The 10,962-nt window shown below is 41.2% G+C and overlaps 1 pseudogene; it reads left to right on the top strand.

The window, feature by feature from the left end:
* On the top strand, positions 1–10,962 carry LOC110529228 (annotated as a pseudogene).

Here is a 10,962-nt window from a genome sequence, read left to right on the forward strand (position 1 = left end):
CATGAACATCTTCACCGTCGCGCAAGCATTTCCGCAAACTTTCCTGTTGTCGCTTGGTCTGGTCGTTTACATTGGTAATCATTGTTACGGAATTATCAGACTAAAAACGTTTCAATTCCAGGCCAAATATGGCTGAAAGCAAAACTACCGATCCAACAGCCACGGAGTCTGGAGAGGAAAAGGACTGGACAGTAGCAAAAGCCTTTTTTGACCGTTTAAAAACAAACAAACCTAGACCTGTAAGTGATACATTCGCATATTGGGGCGGCAGGGTGGCCTAGTGGTTTGAGTGTTGGTTCAAAACCCCCGAGCTGACAAGGTACAAATCTGTCGTTCTGCCCCTGAACAGGCAGTTAACCCACTGTTCCTAGGCCGTAATTGGAAATAAGAATTTGTTCTTAACTGACTTGCCTAGTTAAATAAAGGTAAAATAAAAATATATTGTTTGCAGATAAAAGAAGTGTCAATACGGGTATATTTGCTGCTAATCTCGTATCGTAATTTTATTCTGTCTTGCAAACAGCCCAAACCCCAGTATGCCGTTACTATCACCGTCTCCTCTCGCTCCCTGTTCAACATGGTTGCAGAGGGGAAGATCTACAAAGAAGATGGGGTCGAAAAGTATGTGGCCTATCAACAGGACCACGACAATGAGCCGCTCATGCCAGGGGTGGCGTTTCCTCTAGTGAAGGTAGGTTAATTCAGAGAGTGATTGAAGGACATGGCCTACCGTCATGTCTGTGCGAGGAAAAGGCAGTGTGTCCTTACAATTATTATTATTGCAGTTTTGAAACTGCAGTAAAAGTGCACTAACTGCAGTCGACCGTGGTATTTTGGACGCAGGGATTGCAGAACAACTGCGGTTATACTGCAAAATTACTGCGGTAAAAAAAAAGTTATTTTGGATGTAGCATTTTCAGCCTCCTGCAGTTATACTGCACTCTGACTGCAATCTTTTTGGTAAGGGGTATTAGATTTTCTGTTTATAGGCGAATTGGCTCTGGCAGCAAAAACAGCCAAAATATGAATTTAAATACAGATCGATTCTCAATTGCATTGAGGTTCTAGAAACACAGCCCCCTACTTTCATATCACATCAAAATAATTTCACGAATGCAAGCATATTGGATGACTGTCATTCATATTCCATTCACCCAGCTCAATGTAACATCAATAGGTTTAGGCTACTACATGATACTCAAATTTGGACTTCAGTTCACAACAGCTGCCTGTGACCAGGCAAAAAAACATTAGTAAACCCACAATACAATTCATGTGTACAATCACGCAGTACAGCAAATTAATGCAAGGCAAGGTAAGCTTGGCCAGCTTGCATAAATAGCAGTCCTCTCTGAGGCAGGTTGTTGAGTAGGCTAAATTAACTGCATTAACTAGCTAAGTGAAAGGTAAACTCTGAAGGGAAAAAAATACAATGAAACATAGCTAGCTCTCTGCTTCTTCTCATTAATTTTGGAAGAAATTAATTTAACTGTTCGATTTGTCTTTCTCTTTCTGAGTCAACTACTCACCACACTTTATGCAGTGCTAGCTGTAGCTTATGCTTTCAGGACTAGATTAATTCACTGATCCTTTGATTGGCTGGACAAGATGTTAGTCCATACTGCAAGAGCTCTGATAGGTTGGAGGAAAGTCTGTGAAAGTCATCATCATTTCTGTTTAAGTCTATGAGGGGGTGTGAACGTTAAAATGTTTAAACAAAAAAAAATATGGATCCTTAAAATGTAAGAAACATTTACAGTGCAGTTGGCTAGCCTGCTTTTTCTCTTTGCAAATCATGCGTGTGTGTGTGTGTGTTTTCAGTCTTTTGTTCCATTTGCGTGTAGAATATCCTAGCCTATTTATTGATGATAGGCCCTTCTTTACTGAAGGTGCCAGATTCATCTTTTGATTGCAGATAGATAAGCCTAGTGCATAGTTCTGCCTGGTGGCCGACCTACCTATACTGTGCCCCTCTCCTCTCTCTCCCCGACCCTTTGTAGCTCGTTATGAAAGATGCAAGTGTTTGTGTTCGTGGAAGTATGGCAACTAATCAGTCTCCTCCTTTCCAGAAATACTGAATCTTAGGAGTTCATTCCTAGTGGATGTTTTCTTTCAAATGTCACGGTATTTAACAAATTTCAAAGTACTTTATTTTGGAGAGAGTGGTCTGAGCGCAAGCAGCTCGTGATTATTTGATTGACATTTCTGGTCGGCTAGTGATTGATGTTATTCCGTTTCAAAAGTGGCATTCCTTTACAGACAAGTAAAATGGCGTAGCAATTCGGCATTTTAAAAACGGTGTACCTTACAGACAGACAAACATGTCATAGCTGAGGTGCTTTCAAGGGTATATGACTGCGGTAGATATACAATTCATTTGGAAAGAATTCAGACCTTCACTTTTTCCACATTTTTGTTACATTTCGGCCTTTTTCTAAAATAGTTGTTTTTTGTTCCTCAATTTACACAGAATAGCCCATAATGACAAAGCAAAAACAGGTTTTTAGAAATAGTTATATTTTAAGCAACCATCACATTTACATAAGTATTCAGACCCTTTACTCAGTACTTTGTTGAGGCACCTTTGGCAGCGATTACATCATGAAGTCTTCTTGGGTATGACGCTACAAGCTTGGCACACCTGTATTTGGGGAGTTTCTCTCATTCTTCTCTGCAGATCCTCTTAACTTCTGTCAGGTTGGATGGGGAGAGTTGCTGCACAGCTATTTTCAGGTCTCTCCAGAGATGTTCGATCTGGTTTGGGCTCTGGCTGGACCACACTAGGACACTTGGAGACTCCTGTATTGTCTTGGCTGTGTGCTTAGGGTTATTTTCCTGTTGGAAGGTGAACCTTTTCATTGAGGATCTGTCTGTACTTCTGTTCATTTTCCCCCTTCGATCCTGACTAGTCTCCCACTCCCTGCCCCTGAAAAAAATCCCCACAGCATAATGCTGCCACCACCATGCTTCACGGTAGGAATGGTGCCAGGTTTCCTCCAGACGTGAAGCTTGGCATTCAGGCCAATGAGTTCATGGTCTGCGAGTCTTTAGGTGCCTTTTTGCAAACACAAAGCAGGCTGTCATGTGCCTTTTACTGAGGAGTGGCTTCCGTCTGGCCACTACCATAAAGGCCTGATTGGTGGAGTGCTGCAGAAATGGTTGTCCTTCTGGAAGGTTCTCCCATCTCCACAGAGGAGCTCTGTCTGAGTGACCATCGGTTTCTTGGTCACATCCCTAACCAAGGCCCTTCTCCCCCGTTTTCTCAGTTTGGCCAGGCAGCCAGCTCTAGGAAGAGTTTTTTTGGTTCCAAACTTCATCCATTTACGAATGATGGAGACCACTGTGTTCTTGGGGACCTTCAATGCCGCAGAAAGGTTTTGGTATCCTTCCCTAGATCTGTGCATTGACACAATCCTGTCTCTGAGCTCTACGGACAATTCCTTCAACCTCATGGCTTGGTTTTTGCTCTGACATGCACTGTCAACTGTGGAACCTTATTTAGAGAAGTGTGTCCTTTTCCAAATCATGTCCAATCAATTGAATTTACCACAGATTTACCACAGGTGGACTCCAATGTTAACACAGTTGCAGCCAACAGTGTTTTTCAGTGACATGTTTGTGGCGTCTGTCCTCCGTTTACACACAGGTGTTCGAAGACCCATTTAGCTAATTAGCACATGTTGGACTGTTGTCCAACCTGCCCCTAGACATCTGGCAATTCTGGGAAATGCCAGATGGGCTGGACCAGTTAATTTGTTGGTTTTATTTGATTTTATTTGCGATTTCTGTTATACTAATCTGTCAAGATGGGCCGGCCTGATTTTCTGGTAGGCTGAGGTCATGCAAACTCATATTCAAAGTGAAACGCGGCATAGCTAAAGATACTTGTTCCGACACTGTCATCAGTTAGACAGACATCATGGATCATAAACTGTAAGGATGGGTGTCACTGCCTATAAACTTAGGAAGAGCACATTTTACATTTCTTCTCACTCCAAATGTCATTTTTTTTGCAGCTAAAACTATGATTTGGGCAAACGGTAAAGTGCATTAGCCTCATGATTCCTGTAATGAAAGTGTGTGCCCTGTGCCTGTTTTCACTGGGGCCTGCTTCTGTAATGAGCAAGCCACCCCCCCCCCCCCCACCCTAATGCACTTGAGAGAAAAATATGTTCTAATCGTATGACATTTCAAAATGTAATTGGGGGAAAACACAGCTTTGGAAGCTTTTCCTTTTCCTGGTTGACGATTGGAGGGCCTCCGCTTTCTGCAGGTATCACTTTTATTTCTCAACGCTCAATAGCAATTATTTTACCACCTAGATATTTGATATGGCTTTGAGATATGGAGCGGTACACGTGCGAAATGCGCAAAGGACATTGCAAGTGTAGTGTAGGCCTATAGGTCACATGGGTAGTAGCCTACAAATGCAAAGTGCTTTAGGACATAAAATGTTCTGTTGGTTGAATACATGGCTACTGGCAGTGGGTGTTAGAGTTATCGATCTAGTTCATTTTGTTTTGAGTTTCCACTTCCTCAGGTTTTGAACATTACGATGTATCATCTCTATTGAACAAAACAAAAAAAAAATCTGGAGTCCTTTTTTGACAGAAATATAGCAGCTATAGTCTAATTGTCAACCCATAATTCATGACAATTACTGGGTTAGGTTGCACAAAATGTATTGAGTCATGCATTGCTGCTTGTACATGTTAGATGAAACAATGTTACACTTCTTCGGAGGGGGGCCTCTGTCCAAGGCAATTGATCCCATCACCCAGAAGATATGTGAGATGATTCCCCAGCAGTTTGCCCCTCTCCATAACCCCTATGATGACGACACACAACTCGACCCAGCAATATTTAGGAAGCATAAATAACTGGTAAATATCAATGCCTATAATGCATGTTAAAACTAACGTTAATGCAACTTCACTACAATGTTACCGTTAATCAGGCCTGTTCAGATTGTTGCATAACATCATCATTCGTACCAAGGCTGAGCATGTCATAAGCCCATAATTCAATTGTTGTACAAAATGGGCACGTAAATAGCCTACTAATCATTTGTTAATTATCATAACACGCAACAGGATTCACCCTGTCTCTAATTAATCTCTGAGGAACTCTTGTCATTTTGGTTTCTCCACAGTAGATGTGCAGCCATTTGATCAGTTAAACCACCTCAAGTGGCAGTTTAGAATTAATCTCCAATCTAAGTTAATATTTTTTTTATTCGTTGAGCAACAGGTTTGAAGTGAAAACTAAACTTAGATTAGAGGAAAGATTTAATTTAAATGTAAAAATGTGTTGCACCAAGATTATTAGAACTCTTAAACTGGGTTAAATCAAGTTTTAATCTATGTTGGTGTGAACCACCAACATGGGCCGTGCTGATTCAGGAGAACATGTACGACGGGCACGAGTTTGCAATATAGCCTAAGTCGTTAATAGACAGCACAACAGGGAGGCACACCAAAATGGTTAGAGAAGAGGCCCAGTTATAGTGGTGAGTTGTATTTCCAGTGGTGTATTTACATATTTTTTTTAAAACATGAGCTGGATTAAAAAAAGAGGACCATGTGTTGCCAGTCACTGGAACAGAAAATGGTTGAGAAACGCTGAATTGTACTACCAATGTCATGTCAGCACTATTGCCTGTCAAGGTATAGTGTGTGTGTGGTTGGTGGCCTACCGGGGGTGGTAGCATGATGGTGGTTTATACAGCGACGTGGGCTGGTGTGGATAAAATGCCAGGGCCGAATTCTTGTCCCCTTCCACCCCTGTGCATTTATCTCACACATGTGAGTGTGCCTGCCTGCATATGTATATGTTGCAACTTGGGACTAAATAGTCTGAAGCAACCACCTGTAAGTAGTTGCTCTAGTACCCACCAGTCAGGTTTAGACTTTACCCCTTGTGTCAATTCTGTCCTAAAAACACACACACACACACACTGCAGGCTCTCAATGTGAACGCACGGCTGAGGCGGCTCTACCCCGACAGCGACGAGTTGTTTGACATCGTCCTGATGACGAATAACCATGCCCAGGTCGGGGTGCGCCTCATCAACAATATCAACCACTACGGTTCGTGGTTGACACGCTCAGCCATACTACAGTGCTATAAGCAGAGAAATACAATGACCAGTAATTCTAGTAATTATATTTCTTTGGTTATAAGACTCACTACTTCTGTGCTGCATTTCACTGAATAACTGGTATTTTTGACCAAATGTTTTTTTGTTAATAGTTAAATGCCTGTTTTGCGTGGATGTTAGTGGCCATCTTTGGCTACCAGCCTGATGACGATACTATCAGATTTCTATTGGGTTCTGATATGTTTTTGTTTTCCACTCTCCCTGACAGATTTAACCATTGAAAGATTCTGTATGACGGGAGGGGAAAGCCCTATTGGCTACCTGAAGGCCTACATGACCAACCTGTACCTCTCAAAGGATGGAGAGCAAGTCATCGAGGCCATTGAGGAGGGTAATTGATAATGCTACTTTCCTTTATTGTCCTATAGGGATTAAACTGTTTTAGTTTAGCTTGGATACTGCGTTTGTAACAGAGTAAAAAAAAAAATTACATTGTGGGAACGCTTTATAGGTATAATATAGCCTACAGATGTAATACATTATGATACCATTGTTATGAGCATGTATAAGCCCCTTACAATGTCTTTTATAAATAGGCATTGCAGCAGCGACCACGTTTGCGTCCGGAGATGTGGAGAACCAGCTATCCGACACACAGCTGAAAGTTGCCTTTGACGGGGACGCCGTCCTCTTCTCTGATGAGTCGGAGATCATCGTGAAACAACACGGCCTGGACACGTTCTTTGAGCACGAGAAGGAGTTTGAGAACAAACCTCTTGCACAGGTGTTCGAGAGTACATGCCTCCATTTTTCTTTTAGCTTTTCGTTTCTGATTCACTTTTTTTTTCTTTTCGATGGGTAACACTTTATTTGGAGTCTCCCTATAGAGGGTTATAGATTAGAGGTCAACCGATTATGATTTTTCAACGCCGATACCGATTATTGGAGGACCAAAAAAAGCAGATACCGATTAATCGACCAATTTTTTTATTTATGTATTTGTAATAATGACAATTACAACAATACTGAATGAACACTTATTTTAACTGAATATAATACACAATAAAATCAATTTAGCCTCAAATAAATCATGAAACATGTTCAATTTGGTTTAAATAATGCAAAAACAAAGTGTTGGAGAAGAAAGTAAAAGTGCAATATGTGCCATGTAAGAAAGCTAACGTTTAAGTTCCTTGCTCAGAACATGAGAACATATGAAAGCTGGTGATTCCTTTTAACATGAGTCTTCAATATTCCCAGGTAAGAAGTTTTAGGTTGTAGTTATAGGACTATTTCTCTCTCTACCATTTGTATTTCATTAACTTTTGACTATTGGATGTTCTTGAAATCGGCCCTAATTAATCTCCCATTCCGTTTAATCGGTCAACCTCTATTATAGATGTTCAACAAACGTTTTAACAAACACACCCACTTACTCTAATCCTAGACCTAACATTAACCCTTGTAAGTTGTTGTGTATCATCTGTGGTAGTTGATTGATTGGTGATAGTTTGAGTGTCTAAAGACCATCTATAATAGGAGAATGTCCAAATAAAGTTGAACCCATTTATGTTTTATTTGCTTAGATTTTAAAATATATATATATATATAAGTATGTAAGTATATAAGTATTCGACCCCCTTGAACTTTGCGACCTTTTGCCACATTTCAGGCTTCAAACATAAAGATATAAAACTGTATTTTTTTGTGAAGAATCAACAACAAGTGGGACACAATCATGAAGTGGAACGACATTTATTGGATATTTCAAACTTGTTTAACAAATCAAAAACGGAAAAATTGGGCGTGCAAAATTATTCAGCCCCTTTACTTTCAGTGCAGCAAACTCTCTCCAGAAGTTCAGTGAGGATCTCTGAATGATCCAATGTTGACCTAAATGACTAATGATGATAAATACAATCCACCTGTGTGTAATCAAGTCTCCGTATAAATGCACCTGCACTGTGATAGTCTCAGAGGTCCGTTAAAAGCGCAGAGAGCATCATGAAGAACAAGGAACACACCAGGCAGGTCCGAGATACTGTTGTGAAGAAGTTTAAAGCCGGATTTGGATACAAAAAGATTTCCCAAGCTTTAAACATCCCAAGGAGCACTGTGCAAGCGATAATATTGAAATGGAAGGAGTATCAGACCACTGCAAATCTACCAAGACCTGGCCGTCCCTCTAAACTTTCAGCTCATACAAGGAGAAGACTGATCAGAGATGCAGCCAAGAGGCCCATGATCACTCTGGATGAACTGCAGAGATCTACAGCTGAGGTTGGAGACTCTGTCCATAGGACAACAATCAGTCGTATATTGCACAAATCTGGCCTTTATGGAAGAGTGGCAAGAAGAAAGCCATTTCTTAAAGATATCCATAAAAAGTGTCATTTAAAGTTTGCCACAAGCCACCTGGGAGACACACCAAACATGTGGAAGAAGGTGCTCTGGTCAGATGAAACCAAAATCGAACTTTTTGGCAACAATGCAAAACGTTATGTTTGGTGTAAAAGCAACACAGCTCATCACCCTGAACACACCATCCTCACTGTCAAACATGGTGGTGGGAGCATCATGGTTTGGGCCTGCTTTTCTTCAGCAGGGACAGGGAAGATGGTTAAAATTGATGGGAAGATGGATGGAGCCAAATACAGGACCATTCTGGAAGAAAACCTGATGGAGTCTGAAAAAGACCTGAGACTGGGACGGAGATTTGTCTTCCAACAAGACAATGATCCAAAACATAAAGCAAAATCTACAATGGAATGGTTAAAAAATAAACATATCCAGGTGTTAGAATGGCCAAGTCAAAGTCCAGACCTGAATCCAATCGAGAATCTGTGGAAAGAACTGAAAACTGCTGTTCACAAATGCTCTCCATCCAACCTCACTGAGCTCGAGCTGTTTTGCAAGGAGGAATGGGGAAAAAATTCAGTCTCTCGATGTGCAAAACTGATAGAGACATACCCCAAGCGACTTACAGCTGTAATCGCAGCAAAAGGTGGCGCTACAAAGTATTAACTTAAGGGGGCTGAATAATTTTGCACGCCCAATTTTTCAGTTTTTGATTTGTTAAAAAAGTTTGAAATATCCAATAAATGTCGTTCCACTTCATGATTGTGTCCCACTTGTTGTTGATTCTTCACAAAAAAATACAGTTTTATATCTTTATGTTTGAAGCCTGAAATGTGGCAAAAGGTTGCAAAGTTCAAGGGGGCCGAATACTTTCGCAAGGCACTGTATATATATATATATATATATATATACACACACACACACACACACACATAAATTATGCAATGCCAACCCTATGTCTCGTTCATTCACTCAGGGTCCCTTAAAGTGTTTCCTGGGGCGCTGGGGATGCTCCAGAGGAAGTTCTACGCCAAGAACGAGCGTATGACCTGCCCCATTCGTACCTACCTAGTAACATCCCGCAGTGCAGCCAGCTCAGGGGTCCGCGTCCTCAAGACACTCAGGAGCTGGGGCCTGGAGATAGATGAGGCCCTGTTCCTAGCCGGGGCCCCTAAAGGGCCTCTCCTGCAGAAGATCCAGCCTCACATCTTCTTTGATGACCAGATGTTCCACATTGAAGGTGCCAAGGAGCTGGGGACTATCGCTGCACACGTGCCTTATGGGATTGGACAGAAGTACCACAAGGGGATATTTATTGAGCAGCCTGCCAAAGACACGACGTAGTGAGCCTCCTAGGGGTGGGAAGGTAGAATACATTATGCAAATAGTTAGTTGCGCACAACCCTGTCATCAGCAGTAGTTTTTGTTTTGTTCTGGATTTTGTATTTTTAAAAATAAAGCCTCTGCTACTAAAATATTTTTATCAGAATATACTGTAGTAAAAATGTACTCACCTCAGGGATTTTTGCTAAAATAAAACAAGTTTACAATGTCACCTAATGTTTCATAAGAAAAGGGAGAATACTTTTCTGCAATATTCATCATATTCCAGTTGTTAATTACAGAATGTACTATCTAGTTTTTGTGTGAAAATGTATTTCATGAAGTGTGTTCACATTTCACACAGGGAAGTGTTTTATGTCTTTAGAGAAGGACATTTGCTGCAGAGACAAACATGTATTTTACAGTTAAATGTCAAAATAATGGAAACAGTTGCGTACATGAGGGATACAAAGTATATTGAAATGAGTTGCTTCCACACAGGTGTGGTTCCTGAGTTAATTAATCAATTAGCATCCCATCCTGTATAAAACAAATGCTGGGCATGCCATTATTTTGTCTACCATCGCTATGCCCCCATGGGATGACAATGCCCCCATCCACAGGGCACAAGTAGGCACTGAATGATTTGACAAGCATGACAACTATGTAAACCATATGCCATGGCCGTCTCAGTCACCAGATTTCAACCCAATTGGACAACTATGGGAAATTCTGGAGTGGCGCTTGAGACAGCGTTTTCCATCAACAAAACTTCTCATGGAACAACGATGTCTCGTCCCTCCAAAAGAGTTCCAGACACTTGTAGAGTCTACGCCAGGGTGCATTGAAGTTGTTCTGGCTCGTGGCGGCCCGACGGCCTATTAAGACATTGTATTTGACTGTTTCCTTTATTTTGACCTGTATATTCTCGACACTCCTGCATCTAGACCTCTGCCCATGCATGTCACGGTTTTGTGTACTGCGGTTTATCATAGCTTTGAAATTCTTTGCGTAGAGGAACGTTAAGGATATGTGCATAGTGAAGGTATGAAAGGGAGCATTTACACGGTACATGTCGGACGTTTACATACACCTTAGCCAAATACATTTCAACTCCGTTTTTCACAATTCCTGACATTTTAATCCTAGTAAAAATTGCCTGTTTTTAGGTCAGTTAGGAT

The sequence above is a fragment of the Oncorhynchus mykiss genome, chromosome 8, assembly GCF_013265735.2.
Source record: "Oncorhynchus mykiss isolate Arlee chromosome 8, USDA_OmykA_1.1, whole genome shotgun sequence".
NCBI lineage: Eukaryota > Metazoa > Chordata > Actinopteri > Salmoniformes > Salmonidae > Oncorhynchus > Oncorhynchus mykiss.